The following is a 23,138-nucleotide window of genomic DNA, read 5'->3' as shown; positions in this document are numbered from 1 at the left end:
GCCATGTTCCCAGCAGACAAGACACGAGATGCCTGCACTTCCCAAGGACACCAAAGCAGTGGGATGATCTGAAATAAAAAGGCTAAATGGGAGTGAGAAAATTCCAAGGGATGTTGCCTCCCCTTTCCCAGTGGAAACACAGTCGCTCTTTGAATGGAAGCCAGATGAGCAGAGCAAAGCTCCTACCATTTGAATTTTTATGAATCTTATTACTATCAGTAATGCTATAAATGATTAATAAGGCGTTTGAATTGGTGGTATTGTCCAGTGGAGACAAGGAAGGAAGGAAGGAAGATTAATATTTATGGAGTATGACATATATCAGACTTTCTGCTCCGAGCTTTCATATACATTATCTCGCGCAGTTTAACCTAGTTTGAGGTTAACTCCTAGCCTCCCTGTTTACCGCTCCTCCATCTATACCACGTCGAACTCAGTGCCTCCATCTGAGTCTTTGAAACACAGGATGGTATTCCCTATGAGTTTCTGTCCCCAAGAAACTGCTCTCTGGGATACCCAGTATCGAGGGAATGGGTCATCAGGTCTCCTGTCCCAGCATTGACTCATACACTAAATCAGGAGTGAGCAGAGTCAGTTAGTTGGAGACCTGGGGAACAGGCTTGGAGGAGGAGCAGGAGGAATTCCTTTATTTTATTTACTTATTTTTATGTGGTGCCGAGGTTCGAACTCAGTGCCTCACATGTGCTAGGCAAGTGCTCCAGCACCGAGCCCCAACCCCAGCCCCCTCACTCACTTTTTCCCTGGAGCTCAGGAGCTGCTTCTCAAACCTTGGCCAGTTCTGATCTAGGCCTGTTTTGTCCACAGCTGGGCCTGATACATAGTAGGCATTCCGATATTTGTTGAATGAGTCTCCTCCTTTCTTCCCCTGGAGAGACATCCTTTCCTAGGAAGTTTGTGTCCCTCGGCCCTTGCCCTTGCTCCGTGGTAGCAATTCGATGGGGAGGTGAGGGTCTTGGCTTTTGTCACTTAGCTTCTTTGGGGTTCTGGCCTCCCTGCAGGCTCAGCCGGCTAAAGTGGAAAAACCTGGTGCAGCCCGGAAGGATTGAGAGAGGGTTCTTTGTAGCAAATTCCAAACATGGCCATCATAGGCTGTCATCTCACAGTACCCAGATGCAGTCCCAAGAAGGGGGTGTGAAAGGGAAGTAGGGGGCGTGGCAGGGGCTGGGCTGAAAGGCTTGTGACAGGCGAGGTGAGAGGAGGTGGAAGGCACCCAGGAATGTCTGACACTCAGTGGGGGTTGTCACAAACCTTTCCCCTCCACTCCACAAAATCTGTAGAGACGCCTGGCTGGGGTGTAGTGAAACCTCCCTCCTACAGGTTCTGTCCCTACTAGAGATTGGCCATAGTTCCTGAATCCGCTCTGCCCAGGTCATGATTTGGGAAGCACATTGAACCTCTGCAGTCCAAGATCCTGGGCAGGAAAATTCCTGCAGAATCTTCCTCCTGGTCTAGGGCACTGTCCCTCCCAGTTAGTAAACTGGTCGGTCTCCTCCAGGGTCAGTCTTCTTGTGGCCCTTTCCAGCAAGGTCAGTACTTGAACAAGGTTAAGTCCATTCTGCTGTAGCATTGGGAGCACACTCCTGGGCTTCTGGTAGCCATGACCCTTGGCTTTGGCAGGGAATAACTCTTGGGGCCCAGTGCCAGCACTTTGGGCAGAGGCCAGAGACTGGACAGGCAGCTCTCCCTTTGGCCAGTGGCAGGTGGGCTCCCCTTCATGGATCTGTAGGATCAACTCTTCTATAGACAGAAAGAACACATGGCTGTTGACATGGTGTCCCAGAATTGTCCCCCAGAAGGAATACAGGTTAGAAGCTACATGTTGATTCTTTTTAATTTTGTACCCCAAATTCAAGGAATTACTTCTGAGTCCCACAGTTTCCCTAGTCAATATCAATCCTGCTGCAGAGTCTCCAGGTCACCCAGCTAGTCCAGCTCAGAGGGACCCAGGTTGGGAAGCTCTCCCTCGGGGCGGGGGCGGGCTGGGTGCTTCTATCACATGCGCTCTCTGTGTTATCTAGAGGAGCCCCCAACGGGGCGGTGAGCTGGGAGCTGCTCTCTGCCTGTCTAGGATTTTTGCCAGGGCTCAAGGAGGACAGTGGGTCATTGTCATTTGCTTTGGCCCATGGCGGCCCATTGCCCTGCTTCTTCTCGGGGGCTCCCTCTGTCTCCTTCCTGCACCTCCCTTCTTGGTAATTAACAGGGCCTGGGAGGGCGTCCTGCCAACAGACGGCCAGAAGGCAGAGCGGCAGCCGTGGCAGTGCGGTGCCAGCAAAAGGACGGGCGATTAAAACAAAATGATTCATCTTGGGAATGAGTGCGAAGCGCTTTCCATTTACAGGAGTAGGGGCTGGGCTCCAAACAGCCTGCATGGGCTCTTTGGGGAGACAGAGTCTGGGCCATTGACCATTAAGTAATGAGCTCCCCTGAGTGCTCCCTGCTGACCGGGGGCATCTGGCTGGCGATGTGGGCGGAGAACCAGGGAAGGGGCAGGAGACCCAGGCTGCTCAGCTCTGATAGGACACAGGGAAAAGCAGGGCAGGGCTCCTGTAGACAGCGACCCTGGAGATCTGGAGTGGTCCTGGGCACCCTTGTTAATGGAGACCTCTAGAAAACCACTGGGCTGAGGTCACCTAACACTTTGCCACCAGGAATTCTAGAAGCCACAAGGTGATTTAGAGAGCATTTGTTGAGTGTGCCAGCCATGGCGCTAGACACTGGGGAGCTGGTAAAGAATAAGGCATGGATCTTGTCCTCAAGGGACTTATATGCAGGGTTGGGTGGTTGGCAGATCAACAGAGGAGACACAAGAGGTCCGTGATAGAGATGGGTAGGGGCCACAACGGGTGCCCCCCCCCCCATGGGGAGAGGCCAACCTTGCTTGGGGAGGTAGGGGCGGGTCAGGAAGGTATCCAACTGACTCTTGCCTGGGGTCCTAAAGATGACTGAGTCTTTCCAGGTGCAATGGTGGTGGGCAGAAGCGTGGAGTGGGGGATTAATCCAGCTAGAGAGATGATCCCCAGGAAAGGATGTGAAAAGGCTGGAATCTGAATGGCCTGGCGAAGTAGGAGGGAAAATGAGAGGGGACAGGCCAGGTCCAGGGAACCTGGGAATGCCGTGCTAAAGATCTTTTTAGTGACCCAGGAGGCAAAGGGAGCTCCTGAAAGGGTTAAAGAAAGGATGTGATGCTGTTGGTTTGCATTTTTAAGAAACTTGGAGCCACTGTGGGGCTTTTTAATATGTCATACAAAGCAGTGGGGGCTGGGGACATAGCTCAGTTGGTAGAGTGCTTGACTAGCATGCACAAGGCCCTGGGTTCAATCTCCAGCATCACCAAAAAAATAAGTAAAGAAAGGCAATCCACTGAAGTCTAAAAAAGAATATGAAACATGTATGTCAATTTGTTAGCTTTTATTTTAAAAGGGAAATGGATAAATGGCTGTACGCTATTTTATTCTCTGTGCTTTAAATTTTTAAACCTAATAATTAACAATTAGTTCTCATGTATCCATATGATACAGTATCAGGCAATGTTGAAAAATGAAGGTGAAATAAATATTGTCATGACAAAATGCCTGTGATATATTTTTAAGTTGCAGAACAGCATGTAAGTGTGTGTGTGTGTGTGTGTAGTGTGTGTGTGTGTGTGTGTGTGTTTGAGAGAGAGAGAGAGAGAGAGAGAGAGAGAGAGAGAGAGAGAGATACACTGGGGATTGAATTCAGCAGAGCTTTACCACTGAGCTACATCCCCAGTCCTTCTTTTATTTTTTATTTTGAGGCAAAGTCATGTTGCTTAGGCTGGTCTCAAACTTGTAATCCTCCTGCCTCAGCCTCTCAAATAGCTAGGATTACAGGTGTGTACCACTGCATCTGGCATAATTCTGTTTATATTAACAACAACAAAAATAAGTAAAATGAATCTGAAAGAAAACAAATGAGACCACTAAAATGGTACAGTTATTGTTGAGAGGTGGACTTTGGAAATGGATAGAAAGAAGGGGGCATTTTCATTTTCTAGTCTATGCCTGTTAGAATTGTAGAGCTATATAAAGACATGCAAACCCCTGCCTTCCAGGGCACACAGGGGGACAGACATACACAAAAACTGAGAAGGTAGAAATTATTTGGCAGATGTAAAAATATACATAAGAAAAATAATGCAATGAGAACACAATAAAGGGGCCCCTCTCCTAGCCTGGAGGAGGCGCCCACTCAGTGAATATTAACACCTCATATTATTAAGGAAAAAAAAAACAAAACACAGTTCCATACAGTGGTGCACTCGAAGCAAGTGCTCGACACTGAACTACGGCTCCAGCCCTTATTTAATTTTTATCTTGAGACAGGGTTTCACTAAATTGCTCAGGCCAGCCTTGAACCTGTGACCCTCCTGCTTTAGCCTCTGGAGTCACTGGGATTACTGGTTGTGCCACGGACTTGGCTAGTGCCCTGCTTTTCAGCACCCCCGAAGCCCTGGAGTTCCCCGGAGTTCCAGCCTGGGGCCACCACTTGGTTTTGTACACTTTCTTCTGGGGCAGGCTCGTCCACTTTCCTTTACTGAAACTATGATCCAAATGTTGATGAAGCCCAGATCCGCGACTTCAGCTGTCGGTCTCTTCCCTTGGTGTCAGATGCCTGGATTCCAATGCCTGCGAGACACGTGCCCTCAAGTAGTCTACAAACACTCGGCACTCCAAGGATGTCAAACATGTCATCATCTTTCCGACTGTTGTCTTCTTTCTGGGTCCTGGGACTGGGTAATGACACACATCTTTCACTTTGACAATGACAATCCACTCCTAATTGGTCTCCCTGACGACAGCCACATACATTTGTCTCTCATACAATAGTCAACGTGACAATCCTCAAGTGTGACTCTTATCACACCACTCCCCGAGAACCAGTCAATGACTCCCCGTCACTTGGCCATTGAAGTCCAGACTTCTTAGTTTGGGACAGGTGGCTCCCTGCCTCTCCAGCTTACCTCATGTCCAGGTCTGCCTGTGTCCCATTCCACCATTAATTCCCAGGTGCAATGGTGGTGGGTAGAAGCATGGAGTGGGGGATTCGTCCAGCTGGAGAGATGATCCCGAGGAAAGGATGTGAAAAGGTCCAGGCCTCCGTGCGTTGGCGCCTGCTGTTTGCTGCGCTAGGACCCCTTTCCTCTTTCTTCCCAAAGCCAACCCCTCCTTCAACCCATTGGACACTTCCTCCAGACCAGGAAAGGGGCCCCTGTATTGTGTTCTCACTGCATTGTTTTTCTTATGTTTATTTGTACATCTACTAAACAATTTCTACCTGCTCAGTTTTTTGTGTATGTCGGCTCCTCCACATGCCTGAGAAGGAGGGGTTTACGTGTCTTTATATCGTCATATACTTTTATGTCCCTGTGCCTTTGCACAGTGCCTGGCATATAGTAGGTGTATAATAAATGTTTGATGAGTCACATCTGTTCATCTGCCCCTGTCTGCCTTCATCCTCGGGTGGCAGCAAGCTTCATCTCACATTTTCTACTTCTCCATCAGGATTTCCGTCCCAGTTCTGGCTCCTTGGGTCAGCCCCTGCTCCACCTTCCTCCGCTCTGTCCCCATTGCCAGCTTGGCCTCCTGTTTTCCCCTTAATTCTTCTGCTTCTTCCCTTTTATTTTAAGCAGCCCTTACCCTCCTCCCGTTCCCTTCCAGATGCTTCTCTCCCACTCTTCTCCCCTGGAGAGTGGGGGGCACTCAGGGCAGTTCCAGCCCACTCCTGGCCCAGGTGTCTGCAGCAGGACTTTGCATAATTACCTTCACAATGGGGCCTAATGACTGTAAAGCGTTTTCATCTCAACCCACACGATTTCAGATTTACAGCTACTCAGGCCTCACAGTGCTAGCGGGGTACACACCCCACTCGCCTCTCTGGAGAGTCTTTTGGAAGATGTACCTTCCCAGCCCTTTACAGAAGGGGGTCCCTTAGGCTGACAGCTTTTCTTTCTAATACTTGTAAACATCAGAACCCACTAAGTGTCACTTTTTAATTCTCAGTACCCCTTCCCCGTAGAAAGGACACCCCGCAGTACACCCAGCCCACATTTGACATTTTATAGCTGAGCTTATGTCAAGCAAGGAATCTCAGGGATAGACATAGTCACTCCATCATTCACTCACACTCTTCCGAATCTCCTCCTCATGTCACTCACTGGAGTGGGGACCGAGGATACGGACAAGGGGTCACAGATGATTGTGTACTCACTCTAAGACCCAGGGAATCTCACGGTGTAGTGAGGAAGACAAATCTGAAAGCAGTTTTAATAAAATAAGTCCTTGGCAGAGGCCAAAACATATCAATTGCCGCAGGAACACGGCATAACTAGGTAGGGAGAAGGCTTTACAGAGGTGACATTTGAGGAATGAATGGAAATTGATGAAGCAGATGAGAGGACATCTGTCATGATTTTTATGGTGCTGGGGATTGAACTCAGGGCCTCACACGTGCTAGGAAAGAGTTCTATCACTGAGCTACATTCCTTAGCCTTTTTAATTTTATTTTGAGACAGGATCTTGCAAAGTTGTTCTGGCTGGCCTCAAACTTGTGATCCTCCTGCCTTGGTCTCCCAAGCAGCTGGGATTCCAGTTGTGTGCCACCATGCCCAGCCATCTGTCATGTTTTTGATTGCCCAGTATAGAATCAGCCTTCCTATCTCGGGGTGCACCTGCTCCCAGGAGTCCTGGTGGAGGGAGGATTCTACCTACTACATTTGCTGCACACACAAGGCCAGGATCTTCGTCTCCCTGCTCTCCGTACCCAAGGCACCATGCCCAGAGTGAGGGTAGGTCCTGGAACCTGAGCTCAGCCAATCTGATGTCTCCATAAGGTCATTGGGGCTTGGAAGCTCCAGAGGCTAACAGAAAAGGAAGAGACAGCAGGTGATCGTTCATGGCAGTGTGGCCTGGTCTAGAGTCCTTGAGCACCAAGTGTCTGCTCTGGGGGGCTAGGGAGGGTGGGAATTGTAGATATGACTGGGGGAGTTCTCTGCCATGTGACTGGGGGAGTTCCCTGTCATCCAGCTTCCCTTGTCCCTGACTGGGAGAGCTACTGCCCATCAACTCTTCATTTCAACCAGAAATTGGCCTTCTCGACAGGATCCCTCTCATGTTGGTTGTCTGCTTCCAACCAGACATCTTCCCTTGGGTGAGACATGTACTCTTCAACGTCCTTAAGGGTTGCGCGGCTGATCAGTGGAAGGGTTGGCTGCATGGATGATGTCAGTATATGGAAAGAAGGAGTGGCCTCTGTCCCAAGCCTAGGCCACCATGTGCTCAGGACCCACTGGATGCAAGACTGTGGACCATGGACTCTGGAATCTTCTTGCCAGTGGAACCACAAGGGTTGTTTGGCCTAAGCTCCCACTCAGAGATGGAGTCTCCTTTACAAGAGCCCCCTATGATGGGCACCAGCGTCTGCTTGAAGTCACTACTCCACGGAGCAGCTTGCTCTTGGTGACACTGAGCAGGGTATTTGGTGACCTGCTCAAGGTCTCATACACCCTGCGACTCCGCCACGGAGCTTCTGATCATTCCTCCACATTCTCTCTTGCTGTTCTCCTCCTGCTCCCTAGGACTCACCCAGGACAGCCTGCCTCCCTTGTCTGAGGTGCAGGGCGTGGTGGCACCTGTGGGCTCCTCAGCCAGCCAGGCAGGGCTCAGGGGACAGGACTGTGCGGTGTGGATGTGTTGGGGGCAGGGTGGATTTTCCCCTTATTTGTTTTTCATTTTCTCTCCTCCTGCTCGGCTGGGCTGGGTAATTGGCGCCGTGGGTGTGTGGGGGGTGGTAAGAGCTTGCGTGTGCACACACACGTGTGCGTGTACAGCTGTGTAGGAAGGCGTCCATGCAGGATGCTTCAAGACTGAGTGGCCTCTCCTTGCCCGCTGACTTGGGCTCTGACAGCGCTCCCACTGATTTGGCCTTACGAAGTTTTCTGGTGTTGACAGGAACAGAAACAGAAGATGCAGATAGGCTGTGCTGTTTCCTTGGCAACCTCAAAACACTGGTGGGGGAGGGAAGGGTGGGAACCCGAGAGAGGGAGTGATTGGTCTCCACCACCCAGCTCCATCCATCCCCCTCTCTACCCCTCAAAATAGCTCTAGATACAATGTTGATCCAGTCCTAGCGCTCTCTTCCCTGGCCCACCAGGAAGAACAAGGGACACCGGGCAGAGAGGGAGAGACCCCCTCTAGAACCTGCTTCCCACAGGAACCTGGCACCCCTTGCTGTCTTTTCCAACTGGGGTGACTTGTCTCCCTCCACCCCTCACCTCCCTTACTTCCTTATCCTGGAGCTTTAAGGACCCCTCTCCCTACAGCATCCCCCAAGGAAAACCAGAGGCTCCCAGGTTCTGTGCCTGGGAGGAACAGGGCTGCCAGGGAATGGAGGGGTGGGTGCCTCCCCTCCCCCCAGTCACTGAACCTTGGGACAGTTCCATTCCTAGAAAGCGGGAGTCTGAACTGATTTGGAGGCGGAAGACAGACTGTTCATTAAGAACAAAAGACATTTATTAGTAATTAGTGAAATGCCGCCCCCACTGCAAGATCCCCTCCTCAGGGGAAGTGCTCACAGCGCCTGCCCGAAAAGCAGCTCCCGGGCTCCATTCTGGAGAGCCTAGGCCTTTCCTGAACGTCGGCCTGGGGGAGTTCATCAGTCCTGTCCCCTGACCCCTCTCACCCGTCGCCAGGATTCCTTTACCTGAGCATCAGGGGGGGCTCTGGAGACGTTCTGTGGGCATTTTAAAAACAGAGCCACCCTGACGCTGCCCTGGTGCTGCAGTTACACTTCAGTGGCGGCCACAGGGCCTGTTCTTGGCAAGAACCAGACACCAAGGAAGGGACCCCCCTGAGTTCTCACAGAGGGCCGTCCTTGACCGGATGTTGGGTGTATTTAGGGAGCAGCCTGAAGACAGGAGAGGAGCCAGAGTCACTGCAGGTCCCCTGGGCCATACGCTTTCCCAGGCTCCCCTGAGGGGCCAGTCTGGAGGCTCGGGTGGAGGAAGGGCAGAGGCTGGGAGTGAAAAGGCCAGATTTCTTGTCTGGCTTAGGCTCTGACCAGCTGTGGGCGGGAGGGAGCAATCACGCTTCTGGTGGCCACGATCTCAAATACTGGGACACACAGTCTGACAAGTGATGGGGTGTGGAAAGGGACAATGGAGTGGGAAATTTGCAGAGTAACCAATGGTAGCCATGGTCATGATCTCTTAGCTTTCCGAGTCCAGCCCTCTCTCTCTCTCTCTCTCCAGTCCTGCCCGGCCCGTACCCCCCAGGATGTTTCTCCAGATCCATTGGCTTTTTGCTCCTGGAGGGTCCAGGGCATGGTCCCCCTGTCTTCACCCCATCAACTGCCTGGAGGTGCAGAGAACGACTCAGGGGAGTCTTCATCTATCTCCTTTATGGAGAAGGTAAAATATCCAGCGAGAGGGAAGAGCCAGGAGGGAGGGAGAAGGGCCAGGATACCCAGGCTTGCTTCTCTTGTTTAATTCTTGATTTGTTCTATCTGTGTTGTCTACTCTGGAATTTTCCCCCCAAATATTACATAAGTGTATATATCCCATTTAAAGAAAGGGGACTTTCCTCAGATAACTTAAGAGGAAATGGGGACAATGGATACAAGGGTGACTTCTCAATCGGGGTGCCATGTTCTGGGGGGATTCGCTGAGGTCCTTATTTGGAGAGCCAACACCTTGGTTTCCGCTGTTTGACCTCCTCACTGTGGCACTCATCAGTTGCCTGCTTCCCTAGGCCAAGGAGGCCCCTGGATGTTTTCTGGGTCTGGCAGCCCTGGCGGGAAGTGAGCAGGAGAGGGGTCCATGGTGGACCCCCACTCTCTGGGCTTCATCAGGTAGGGAAGCCTCTGAGAAGGCCACCTGGGAAGGCCCAGAAAAGTGAGGGCAGAAGATGTCGGCAGAGGGAGGAGGAGGAAAAAGGAGGAGCAGGAGCAGGAGGAGGAGGAGCAGGTGGATGAGCAGAAGGAGGAGGAGGAGCAGGAGCAGGAGGAGGAGGAGCAGGTGGATGAGCAGAAGGAGGAGGAGGAGCAGGAGCAGGAGGAGCAGCAGGAGGAAGAGGAGCAGGAGGAGCAAGAGGAGCAGGAAGAGGAGGAGCAGGAGAAGCAGGAGGAGCAGAAGGTGAAGTGTTAGACCAGGACGCAAGAAAAGACCACTGACTCCAATTAAAATCAAATTAAAGCAAGCTTATTATTTCGACCGGCCGGACTGCCTTTTCCTCCCAAAACGGCAGGAACAAGACAGCAGCCCCACCTTTCCTACAGCCCAGCTTTATAGCCCAGAAAGTTACACAAAAGGGGGGTTACAAATAACAGAACTCTGACAAGCATCACACTAATGGTAGTTTACAATTTTTTTTGCTGGCCCCAACATCAGAATTTATGAAGACCATTAGAGCCTCAGAGAGGGTCGTTGTCTGGCCAGGGAAGGCCAATATTTATGAGGTGTCACTAAAGTTTCAGAGAGGGCTGCTATCTGGTCAGAGAGCCAGGCATGGGTGAGTTCAAGGCACGGGCAGGCATTCCAAGCAGGTTCAGAATTTGCAGTAATTTATAGTAAAGCCGAAATTAGCTTTTCATGGCTTTGTGGCAAGATGGCTCCCAATTTTAATAAAAGATCAGGTTGGGTCTATCAGAAGGAGAAAGAGGAGGAGGAGGAGGAGGAACAGAAGGAGCAGGAAAAGGAGGAAGAGCTGGAAAAGGAGGAGCAGCAGGAGGAGCAAGAGGAGGAGCAGGAGAAGGAGGAGGAGGAGGAGGATCAGGAGGGAGACTAGGAGGAGGAGGAGAAGGAGGAGGAGGAAGAGGAGAAAGAGGAGAAAGAGGAGGAGGAGAAGGAGGAGGAGCAGCAGGAGAAGGAGAGCAGGAGGAGCAGAAGGAGAAAGAGGAGGAGGAGCAGAAGAAAGAGGAGGAGTAGGAGAAGGAGGAGCAGCTGGAGGAGGAAGGGAAGAAGAAGAAGGAGGAGGAGGAGAAGGAGGGGAAGGAGGAGAAGGAGAAGCTATGATTAGATTCCTTGGCAAGAGAGGAGGTGCCAGTCCCACTGGGTGGGCAGAGGGGCAGTCCACGTTGGGGTTTGCGTGGCCTGGGCTGAGCCTGAGGGAGCCGTGGGTGGGGATGTGAGTAATGGGATCTCTAGTTTCTGAAGACTTTGCTGGAGGCTCTGGAGACAAGTGTGGGCCACTAAACTAGGTGATACTGTTAGGGCATTTTGAAGCCAAGGAGACTGGGTATCTCTGGAGCCTTTCTACCCAGCTCCCTTTTTTACTATTTTCCTAGGGCAGATGTAACAATTTACCACAAATATGGAGTTTACAATAACAGAAATGTGTTCTCTTGCAGTTCTGGAGAACAGAAGTCAGAAATCAAGATGTTGGCAGGTTGGGTTCCTTGTGGAGCTGAGAGGGAGAATCACTTCCACACTTTTCTCCCAGCTCACAACCCATGGAACACCTTGACCTGTAGACACATCCATTCCCACTCTCTCCATCTTCAAATGACATCTCCAGGTGTCGTCTCCTCTTCTTAAAAGTACAGCAGTCATTGGACTTAGGGCCTGCCCCCCAGTACAGGATGATTCTTCTTGAGAGATTGGATGATACCTGCAGAGGCCTTATTTCAAATAAAGTCCCAGCCTGAGGTTCTTGTTGGGAATGAATATTTGGGGAGACACTGTTTAACCCACTCTATTCCTTCCTTCCATCGTCACACTGGAGTTCCAGAGGGGACAAGAAGACCTCCTCAAGTTGGACCACTAGTCACACAGGGGCAGGATGTTCAGAGGACACATCAGAACCTGATGTTCTGACCCACTTCTTCCACCTCCTGCCTATCCTGAGTTTCCAAGAAAGTCGCAAAATAAAATATGATTGAACCCCATTCCCCAGGGATGAGTGGGGATGGTCCTCTACCCCAGAGAGAGGCAGATGGCTAGAATATTTCCTTGGGAAATAAATCACACCCCAAACTACTCTCTGTTAGTTGGAGTGGTGTCTCCGTTGAGCCTACCTTAATCCATCTTGCAGCGGCTCCCGTCCTTCCTCTTGGTGTGTCCTTGAGGTTGTGTGTCACAGCTCTTCCTATCTGCTGTTCTCCCACGGCTCAGCCCCCATTCATCATCTCGCCCTGATTTGGGAGGGGGTGCTTTTGCCCAGAGAAGGCATGTCAGGGGCGTTCAGAAAGTCGGGGATGAAGTGACCCACCAAGATGCACGGATTTGGCATTTTCCCTATGAGCCATCTCAGCTATCAGTTTGGGTCCCTCCCTCCACCCCTCCTGCCCCAGGGCTGGTGACAAGCTGAGCTGTGACTCTCTCCTCCTCGCCTCCCAGCCCTTAGCCATCCCCATCCACCACCAACTCTGCACAATTGCTCTTTAGTGAAAGAGGATACGAGAAAGACAAGCTTCAGGTGGCAGGGCCATCAGTCACCCTAACATGCTGGAGCCAGCAATCACCTTGATAAATCACCTCCAACTCCCACCACGAATAGACTGCAGAGGGGAGAAGACAGAGTAAGGGTCCCCGCTGAGTCCGTCTCCTTTTGGCAGGTTCAGGGGGAAAAGGGGCCAGGTTTTCTTCTTTTAAACATGAGGGCAGCAAGCAGTGGAAGGGGCAGGAGATACCACAGTTTGAGGGTTGAGCTGCTCTCATTCCTCTCTTATAGAATTTAGGAGTCTGGTGGTGAAAGCCGGTTCTGCCCAGGCAGAGCCCCAGGGTGTGTAAGTCTCGAGGAACAGAAAGCCAAGAGTGAGGGGTTGTGGGGTTGCCACAGACCAGTACCTTCGCTGGAATAAGGATCCAGGCCCCCAGATCCTCTGTGTCCTTTCCAGAGCCATGAATTTCATCTAGGGGCTGGGCCTGTAGCTCAGTGGTAGAGTGCTTGCCTAGGATGCATGAGGCTCTGGGCTCTACCCCCAGCACCTCTAAAAAAAAAAAAAAAATTAGGAATTTCACCTTAACACAATTGTTTTAGTCAGCTTTTTTTGCTGCTGCAATTAAAAGGACCCAACCAGAACAACTGTAGAGGAGGAAAAGTTTATTTGAGGGTTTATGATTTCAGAGGTCTTAATCCATAGACAGCAGACCCCATTCCTCGAGGCTCAAGGTGAGGCTGAACATCATGGAGGAAGAGTGTGTGGCTGAGGGAAGCAGCTCACAAGATGATCAGAAAGCAGAGAGAGAGAGAGAGAGACTCCACTCTCCAGATACAAAATATATACCCCTTAGCCATGCCTCCAATGAACGCTTCCTCCAGCCACACCTCACCCGCCTCCAGTTAAGGCTCAGTTAATCCTGTCAGGGATTAGCTCACTGATTAGGTTAAGGCTATGACCCAATCACTTCTCCTCCAGACCTTGCTTTGTCTCACATGTGAGCTTTTGGGGAATACCTCACATCCAAACCAACACCACAACAAACTACCGTGGTTTGCTGCAAGGCTCTGTACTATGAATTTTATGCATTATTTACTCCTTACCACACACTGGGAAGTAAAGGAAATGATTGATTTCACTGGGAAAACAGAGCTCAGACAGGTCCTATGCTCAAGGTCACACAGCAAGTTGCTGGAGGCTGGATCTGAACTCGGACTTGCTTCATCTTAAAATCATTACACACATGTAAGTGCCCTGCAGGAAGCTCCCTTGGCGAAGGGCTGGCCGAGGAACCCTGGAGCTGTAAGGTGAAAATAGGAGAAACGAGAAGGTGGGGAGCAGAGCCCCTTGTGTTGGGGCAGTGGGTAGGTTTGCTGATGAAGAAGAGGGGGTGCCCAGCGACTGTGCTGGGCACCCATGTGGTGGGGTGGGAGTCAGGCTGAGTCACTGGAATGGGGAACCGATAGATGCTGGAGATGTGGGGTTGGTGAGGAACAATGTGGTGGTGGTCGTCAGGTGGGGTGGGGCCATCTCCAGAGCTCCCTGTCCCACCCTGTCCACAGAGGGAAGGACCCCTTTCTTCTCTTAAAGACTTTATTTCTGCCCCTTGGATGTACAGGGACATGCCCATTCCTTGTCACTGGTCTTCTGTGTTTTGTTTATGTGATGAGGTTCATCCCATCCTCCACTTGTACCCCTGTTGGTTCTTCATTGAAGCTACTCGCTTTCTTCTAGTCTGTCTTCCCTAAGTGGATGGAGGTGCATGTGTGTTCTTGGAAAAAGATTCATGATATCCTTTCATGAGTGTGTGTGTGTGTGTGTGTGTGTGTGTTCTTATTTCACAGTATTGTTCCTGTGCTCTAAGTCTCACTGTTTCTTTGCTTACTCAATGACAGTTGTTTAAGGTCTGTTCCTAGCCAGCATGGGGGTGGGCACAGCTACTTGGAAAACTGAGGCAGGGGGATCAAAGTCTGTCTAAGTTTGGGTAACTTAGAGAGACCCTGGCTCAAAATAAAATAAGGAGCTGAGATGTAGCTCCGTGGTATGGTATGAACCCCTAGCATGGGTTCCTTCCCCAGTACCATGGTGGGGGGGATAAGTTGGATCAGGAGATGGGAGATCTAGTGCCATGTAACTACTCCTATGACCTTAGAGTGAAGTTCTCTTGAGCCTCAGTTCCCCTCTAGGCACAATGGGAGGGTTTGGTGTCCTCTTACTCCTAGCCTGAACTCAGGAGGGTGATGAGCCAATGTTATACCTCCATCCTCCATTTGAGAGGCCTTCTGGGTCAGCCTGGCCTTCCAGGAGGAGAAAGAAAGATGGAAGAGGAGACAAGGCTGGGAACACAGCTGGGGGAGCCTGCATTCTTTCCCTTTGACTCCCTCCTTTATTCTCCCCTGGACTCCATTTGGCTTGGCCCATTGCAGTATTGAAGACACAGGGCCCCACAGGGGAATCAGGGCTTTTTATGGTGGTGGGGGCAATCCAGAATGTCAGTCAAAAGGGGGAGGAGAAGAGAATGGCCAAATCTTAATCTTAAATCTTTAATCTTAAAGGTCTCCAGGAGCAATGGGAGCAACCACGGGAATTCCAGAATGCAGGACTCATCTGAATAACCAGGTTGGACGACAGAGGATAGGGCAAGTCCATGGCCCGTTGTCACCTCAGAAACATGGACCTACCCAGGGGACTGACGTTTCCTGCCTGGAGATACCTTGTTAAGGAGGGGTTAGTGGTAGAGGAAAATGATTACCCGAGACAATTAAATGGGACACAGAACAAGTGCAGACTGGCTGGGTTTCCAATCAGGATGCAAAATAACCCCTACTGGGAGAGATCTGGGAAGTAGAACCTGCCCTGGCAGCAAGGGTCATCAGCTCCAGGAAGTGAGAAAGAGGCAGGGGCAGAGGGCACCCATGTCGGGCTCTGTGCTAACCTGTTTGCACTCTGAGGGATGCTGGGAGCTCCATGCAGAGGGGCTGGGTAGGATTACAGGTGATCAGGGTTGACGATAGATGCTCAGAATGCCAGGAGACCCCGAAGGAAGCTGCGGTCCCCTGAAGGGACAGGTCTGGAACTGGCTGGGCATCACTTCTGCCTCATCCTATTGGCCAACATAGTTACAGGCCATCCCAATTCCCAGGGAGCGGCACTCGATGAACAGAGGGTCCAAGACCTCTCGGTGGTCCTCAGCTGCTGTAGAGGTCTGCCCAGCCTTTCCCTCTCCCGCTCCCCACACCTGCTGCAGACCTGCAGCCCCCACGTCCCTCTCATCCCACCTTACGCACCAGCCCTCCTCTAGTCTCCTTCCAGGGCCACGCCCCCTTCCCTGCTCCCCCCACCCCACAGGCCTCTGGACTCCTTCCTTGTAGGACCTTTATCTCAGATAGACCTTTCCTTTCCTCTCTCCACCTTTCCTCTGACAGAGCCAGCTCTTTATAGGCACTTTTCCCATGGCCGTTGCTGCTTCTGTCAGGAAGAAAGCTGAGCTTCCTCCTTGCTTCCTGCCATGACATCCAGAGTTTTCTCAAAATAGAACTTAATTGAAATTGAATGATTTTATTAAAGTCTCTCAATCCAAGTGAAGGCTGAAAATAGAGATAGAGATACCATTAATCAGTCAACCCATGTTTATTGTTTGGAATGTCCAGGAGAGCCAGGCCTGTGACAGACAATTGGGATACAGCGTGAAACTGCTGCTGCTTGGATCTCCAATGTCCCTCAAAAGACCATGCATGTGTGGAAGGCTTGGTTCCCAGGCTGTGGAGCTATAGGGAAGTGTGAGATTTTTAGGAGGTAGGGAAGGAAGTTGAGTCACCAGGTGTGTGCGACCTTGAAGGGGACAAAATAAATCTTTTTTCTGCAAAAGTTAATTATCTCAGGTACTTGATCATAGTAACAGAAAGCTGATTGACACAGCTTATAACTATCGGATCTGAACAGAGAATTAGCTCATACCAGACAATGAGTTCCTTGAGTGGGGGACCAAATCTTATTGTTATTTGAATCCTCAGAGCTCAGGATAATACTGAACAAATGTTCAATGCATGAGTGCATACATTAATTAATGGTTGCATATCTTTCACAGACATAAAATTACTTCCAGAAAGCCAATTTCTCCTAGTTTAGATGAACTGGAGTTCCCATGAGTCATGTCAAAGTTTCTGGATGGTTTTGGGGAATCAAAAATTAAGACTCTTCTTAAAAATCTTTGCCATCTGGCCACCTGCTTATCCTGCTTCTTCCATCCTGGATGATGATGCTCACAACTCTAGAGTTCAAAGTGACCTCAGCGTCTGACTCACAGTTCTCTTCCACACGGTGCACACCCTGCTCTCAATCTTGGTTAAGTTCAATATCTGGGTAGAGCTGTTTCTTCTCTAGTCCCCTGATCTAACAGTTCTTGACCTCAGCCTGCTTTTCTCTGGGTGCTGTGGCTCGGCTTCCTGACACACATTCACAAGATGACTTCTTGTACCCCGTGATGTCAAACTCGGGGTTCCCCTTCCCCAACCCGCGTGCTGGTGTTGAATGGGCACCATCTCCATGAGTCAGCATTGGGATCTCCACCCGTCCTCCACAGTCCAGCTCCAACACCACCTCCTTCATAGAACTTGTACTGATTCGCCAGCCAGATGTGATCCCTTCTTCTTCTTCTTCTTCTTCTTTTTTTTGGAAAACCAGAGACTCTAACTATTCCTTCTCTTTGGGATCTGATTTCTATGGGTGTCATGGCGGACCCTGCCTCATCTTCCCTACTTCGATGGGAGTCTTCCTGGGAGGCTGTGCCGCCCTCACTTCCTATCACAGCCTTTCATAACAGCACCAAGCACAGAACAGTGGACATATGTTATTCCATCTTCGCAGCATCCCGTCTTCTCATCTTCTAAGGAATCCTCCTTCTTTTACTTCTGCATGATCCAAGTGTGGCTATGAATCATGGTGGCCCGCTTCCACCTCCACCGAGTGGGGCAGTGGATGAGGCTGGCTAAGGAGGCGACGTCGTCATCCGTTGGCCTCAGCGATGGCTGCAGGGATGGGACACAACCTAGGCAGAACAAGCAGAGGCTGCTTCGGGTTTGCCGTGTCTACCAGCCAAGGAAGGCTTCCTCCTCTGAGACGGGAAGCTGTAAGAAGGATGCGAATCGGAGTTGCCTGTGGCCGTATCTCTGGGTCACATGGAAGAAGCTCAATTCAATAGTTGAGATCCAACTCAAAAGAAGCAGGGAGGGAGAGAATCACAGTGGACATGTTGGGGTGCTGACTTGGTGACTTCTTCCAAGAAGGTTGTGTAGATGATCTCACTTACTTCGGGTTATTATAGTCATTTTATAGGTAAGGGGACAGGCCTCTGAGAAGTTAAGCAATTCATCTAAAATCACCCACCTAAGTGTGTGGTGGAGCCAGGATTTGAACCCAGGCTATGGGACTCCCAAACTACCAAGCTGTGCTGCCTTATATAGGAGTGAAGATAACACGGAGGGGAGAGAGATGGGTTTACTCATGCATGAGCAAGTGTGAGAATTGACAGCATCATTTGAGTTCTTGAATCTGGCTGTGCTGGGAGCCGGCTGACTCATGGACTTTTTAGTTAAATACGCCAATGCATTCCTTTTTTTTTTTTTTTTTTTACTTAAAATAGTTTATGTATCAGTCACAACCTCCTGGGTTCATTGCAAAATAATGTGGCTTGGAGATAGAGCTCTACTACTTCTGGGTTTGCATTCTGGTCTTACCCTTTACTTAGCACCTAAACTTGGACAAATTACTTGAACTCTGAGGTGCCGGGAGGTAAATGACTTGTCCTCTCAGGGCCCCAGCGACTGTGACTGGAGATGAGATTACATGTAAATGCACTTAACACTTTGCTAATACAATTTAAGTACTCAGTAATTGTTAGAGCGCCTCTCTTCCCTTTTCCCGTGTGCAGTAGTTGTTCAATAAGCATTTGTTGAATTGAATTAAACTCTCAAGAGGCTGCGGGATGTTGCCTGAGTTTGAAAGCAGTTGGAGCTACAAGTCTCCAGTCTGGAGAGCTTCTCAGCCAGGGGGGGTCACCTAACTGCTCTGTTTGGCCATTAAGACAAGAAAGAGAGGGAGGGAGGAAAGAAAGAAGGAAGGAAGAGAGGAAGAAAACAAGATGGATTTTGTCTTTCTCTTACCCTGCCACCCCCAACGTCCCTGGCTTTCAGACCTTTCCAAAAGTAAAACAGTGTCTGTCCTGGGTGGCCTGGACTCCTCCTTGTCCCTCTTTCCTCCTCTATTAGGGTTTCCATCCCTATCCACCCACTCACCAAGTCCTACAACTCACCTTCTAGATTTTTTTTTTTTTTTTTTTTTTTTTTTTTAGTTTCTGGGACTTGAACCCAGGGCCTCACACATGTTAGGCAAATGCTCTACCACGGAGTGACACCCACAACCCTTTCATTTTTTTAATCTTGAAACAAGATCTCACTAAATTGCCTAAGCTGACCTCGAACTTTCGATCCTTCTGCTTCGGCCTCCCTAGTCACTGGGATTACAGGTATGCACCTCGGCGCCTGGCAACTTCTAGTTTTTTCTTAGACCCGCCCCTTCTTCCTTTCCCTCACTGATGGGACTCTTGCGTGGACCCTCGCTGCCTTTCTGGGTGTTGGCAATAGCCTCTTCACTGGCCTCCCTCCAGCCTGCCAGCCCCGACCAGAACAGCCAGAAACACTCATGTTCAAGGTGATCAAACCTCTCTCCACCTTAAAACTGCCTACCTACCGGGTAACAGGCGAGCCCTTGGCTGACACCCAAGGCTCTCCTGGCTGCCGGCCCTGCCCGGATGGGCCATGGCTTCTTTCTGCTCTGCTATTTCAAGCCTCCGCAGGGGGGTGGGGGGGCGCTCATGTGGTTCCCTCTGCCTGGGCTGCCTTCCCCACCCCCCACCTCTTACTCATCCTTTAAGACTGCGTGTTGGCTTCTTTTTTTCTGGAAACATTCACTGCGTTCCCACCCCGACTCCTTGGGCCAAGGGCTCCTCCTCTGTCTTCCCACAGCACCCACACGTTCACTTTAAGCATCTGGTTTAAGAACTTTGAGACCCAGAGTGAGGTGGCCCTCATGTTGCCCACCCTTGCCCCCAGCACAGTGCCTGGTGCCCAGTAGCCCCCACCTGCAAACGTCAGCAAGGCTCCATGCAAAGGAACCAAGAGAGAAGAGGACAGACTCCATTTCTTATGGACTAAACTCGGATGCTCATGTTTCCCTGCTGGCCCTTCTTCCTCCCTAGACTGGGGGGCGGTGCTCCTCGTAATGGCAAATAGATGAATTAATGACTAGGGGCTGAGCCCTAGTGCCTCACTTTGTAGAGTGGGGAAAAGTCCCACTTCCCTGCTTTAGGAAGTAAGAAACTCCACCAGTGGTGGCCCAGGGAAAGGGGAACTTCTCCGGGGTGCCATGTGGTTGGAAGATCCTGTGTGCCTGTGTAATTCTCCATGCAGCTTTGCATGCATGATACATGAAGAAGCAACCTTTGGCTACCTTAAAATAGTCCCTGTCTCGGTTTTAAGAAGGATAAAGTTATTTCATTACAACTAAATATAGGCAACGAGTCTGTGTCGATGCATAACTTAGATACATGCAGAGCCTTTGCAGGCTGGGGGATCCCTATCCCGTCCCTGAGTTGATTGGAGCTGAGTGGATCCCATCCTGTCTGGTCTCCTGCTGCTGACCTTGGCCTTCAGGACTCTCACCAATCCAGTGGGCAGCTGGGCAGCAAGAGGGCTGTGTGTGTGCATGAATGTGCAACCCTGGGACCCACAGGACGGGGGACCTGGGCGGGGGTGGGCGGGAGTCACATGGGAGGTCCCACAGGGCAGCCTCCAGCTGGTGTGCTGCCTTGCTGGGGTTTCATTCCTCCGCAGTCCTCATTTTTTCCCCTCTCAGCTCTGCTTCCCATTAAGAAGCCATGGGGTTCTCCTTGCTGCCTATCTCCCTGCCTGGCTCCCGTGAGCCCTGCTCAGAGAACCCAGATGCATCTGCTCTTGCTTAAGGCACCCACTAATTCAAACCAAAGAAGGCGGGAGACATTCTGGCCTGTGGGGCCACCTCCCTACCCCCATCCCCATTTCCTCCCCTCTGCCTTTCTCCCCAGATGGAAAATTTGGCCTCAGCCTGCCCTTGTGACTGGAAAAAGAAGGGGCGGCTCATCGGAGCAGAACAGGGTTATTCGCTAGCCTTCCTTTATCTGAGGGTCATTAGGAAGGCATGGCCGGGGAGGGGGTCACCCGGCCCCGGCCGGCCCTGGCCAGAAATGTGGGAGGCAGTCTTCTTCAGCCCGTGTGGGCCTGCCAGGGAATGGGGAGCTTTATTAGAGGGTGGTGAGAGAGGGCAAGGAGGAGGCGTGGTCATGGAAGGGACTGTGTGGAGGTGACACTGGCCACTGTCCCCGTCGGGCCAGGCCAGGAAAGAAGGGCGGAGGGAAGCAACTTGTTCTGTCGGGTCCACGGCCTCATGGAAGATGCTGGGGCCAAGCCCAGGGCTCCCCCTTCTCTGTCCGTCCTGCCCCCTGGGTTGAGGGAGGGAAGAGGCTGTGCAGCTCTGAAGAGGATCCGGTGTCTCCGAGGGGCCTGCGGGGCTAGCTCTGGGGTCCGGCCTTCACGTCTCCGGAACTGGAAGAGGCTGACCTTTCCCAGGGGGCAGTTGCCACACCACGAGAGCAAAGTCTGGGCTCCCATTTTGGGAACGAGGGTCCCCTAGAGGTGTGGCAGGGCTGAGGGACTGGCCTAGAAGGTGCCCATGGGGTGTGGGTGGACAGAAAGGGGACTGGACGGCAGTCAGCTGAACTGGGGACCAGAGGGGGAGGCTGGAGGGAAGAAGGGCAGGTTGACCCTGGAGCCAGGAAGAGCATGGGTGTTCCCGAGCTCCTCTCCCCCAGGGGCACTGCATGCAGGAAAACAACAACACGGCCTCCAGGGCTACAGCCCCGGACCCCATGCATGTCTTCTTCCTTTAGTCACTGACACCAAACCTCAGAATCTCAGGGAGACCCCGGACTCCTCAGTGTAGGACTACAGTTTTCAATCTCCTGTACAACTAGCTGTGGCCTTGGGATGACCTTTTAGCCAATGGAATTGGAAGTCGATGAGTGGAGGGCCTGTGTACCACTTCTGGGGAGTACTCCAAGGGGAAAGGCATGTGCTCCACTTCCCCTCTCCTCCTTCTCTCTGACTAGACAGTGGATGTGATGGCAGGAGCTGGAGCCATCATCTTAGACCTTAAGATGAAGCCACATATTGAAGGTGGCAAAGTGACCAAGATACATAGGATGAATCTGATGGCTGCTTCTATTGCTCAGGACCATTACTGAGAGATAATACACCTGTCTCTTAGTGAAGCCATTATTATTATGACCTTTGGTACAACAACAAAATGTGGTACTGGGGATTAAACCCAGGGCCTCACACATGCTAAGCAAGTGCTCTGCCACGGAGCTACATCCCTAGCATTTTTTAAAAGTTGTGAAACAGGATGTCACTAAATTGCCCTGCCTGGCCTTCAACTTGTGATCCTCCTGCCTCAGCCTCCTGAGTAGCTGGATTACAGGTGGGCATCACCCCTCCTAGAACCCAAATGTGTATCTTAACTAACAAATGACCCAACCCACAGTCACAGGATCTTACCCTGCGTCAGTAACTATCTGAATGGTTTATCTGTGTCATTGAATTTGATCTTTGCCATAATCCCAGGTGTGGGTGAGCAGCTCAGCTGCCCTGGCCCTCCCAGCACCACTCCTTGCCTACCTCAAACAAGGCCAGGCCTGGTGTTGGGGCCAAGGTCACGTGCCTGCCCTCAAGACTCTCTTTGTCTCTGCCACATCCCAGGTGACAGGTGCACACATGAAGGACTCACGCCAATGGCCCTCCTCAGATTAGGACAGAGCCCTCTGTGCCTCGAGTCCCCAGGAAGGGAAAGGGGTACGATCCTTCCTGCAGGGTAAGAGCGGCAACTGTGCCCTGGTGGCCGAGGTGGTGGGTTGTTGGCAACCGTCTGTACATCAGCTCCACCCTGCCTTCCCTTCCCACAGGGATGTGCAGCAGTGCCGGGAAGTCACGGTGACATTGCTGAGGACAAACACAGTCTTGGATTTGCTCTGACCTCCTCTTTGAAAGGTGGATTTCTCCGAAAGTGTTTTGAGCATTATTAGCAACAAGTCTCTTTCTTCCCCCTCGCACCTCACGGTGGTTGGCCCGGTTGTCATGACATCACCATGGAGAACCACCAGCCTGGGAAGTGCTTGGTGATTGGTCAGTCACCAGCTGGGCAGCTCTCCTCTGTGGTCTGCAGCAACACCGGGCGAGGGTAACCGAGTGCCAACTCCTCCTGTGGACAGAAGGTCCAGTTGCCATCAGGACAGACATCGGCTGGTCTTGCCTCCGTAAACACCCTTCTGCCTTTTTCTCCTCCTGGTGACATCCTTTCTTTCCTTTCAGGGAAGGGAATATGGTGGCCACACTCTAGCTAGCAACTGGGATTGACTTATCTTGTCATATGAGTTATCACAAGTCTGGATTTTGAATTAACAAAATAGAGGCAAGTTTCAGGTTATCCCTCAAATGCTATCACTCTATCTTGTATTTCAATATACCTTTTTTTTTTTTTCTGTAAAGGGCATTGATCCCAGGGCCTCATACATGCTAGGCAAGTTCTCTACCACTGAACTACATCCCCAGCCCTTATTAAATTTTTATTTTGAGATA

At 51.1% G+C, this 23,138-nt stretch overlaps 1 long non-coding RNA gene across 1 annotated transcript; it reads right to left on the bottom strand.

Moving 5' to 3' along the window:
• Positions 1 to 10,212: 10,212 nt before the first annotated feature.
• LOC144367015 (uncharacterized) lies at positions 10,213 to 12,651 on the bottom strand. Its single transcript, XR_013426227.1, has 3 exons — positions 12,496 to 12,651; positions 12,049 to 12,183; positions 10,213 to 11,652 (listed from the first exon to the last, which is right to left on the bottom strand). It is a non-coding gene; the product is annotated as an uncharacterized LOC144367015 (long non-coding RNA).
• Positions 12,652 to 23,138: the final 10,487 nt, after the last annotated feature.

Source organism: Ictidomys tridecemlineatus, chromosome 10, assembly GCF_052094955.1.
Source record: "Ictidomys tridecemlineatus isolate mIctTri1 chromosome 10, mIctTri1.hap1, whole genome shotgun sequence".
In the NCBI taxonomy this organism is placed as follows: domain Eukaryota; kingdom Metazoa; phylum Chordata; class Mammalia; order Rodentia; family Sciuridae; genus Ictidomys; species Ictidomys tridecemlineatus.
This window is presented reverse-complemented; position numbering and strand designations above follow the sequence as displayed.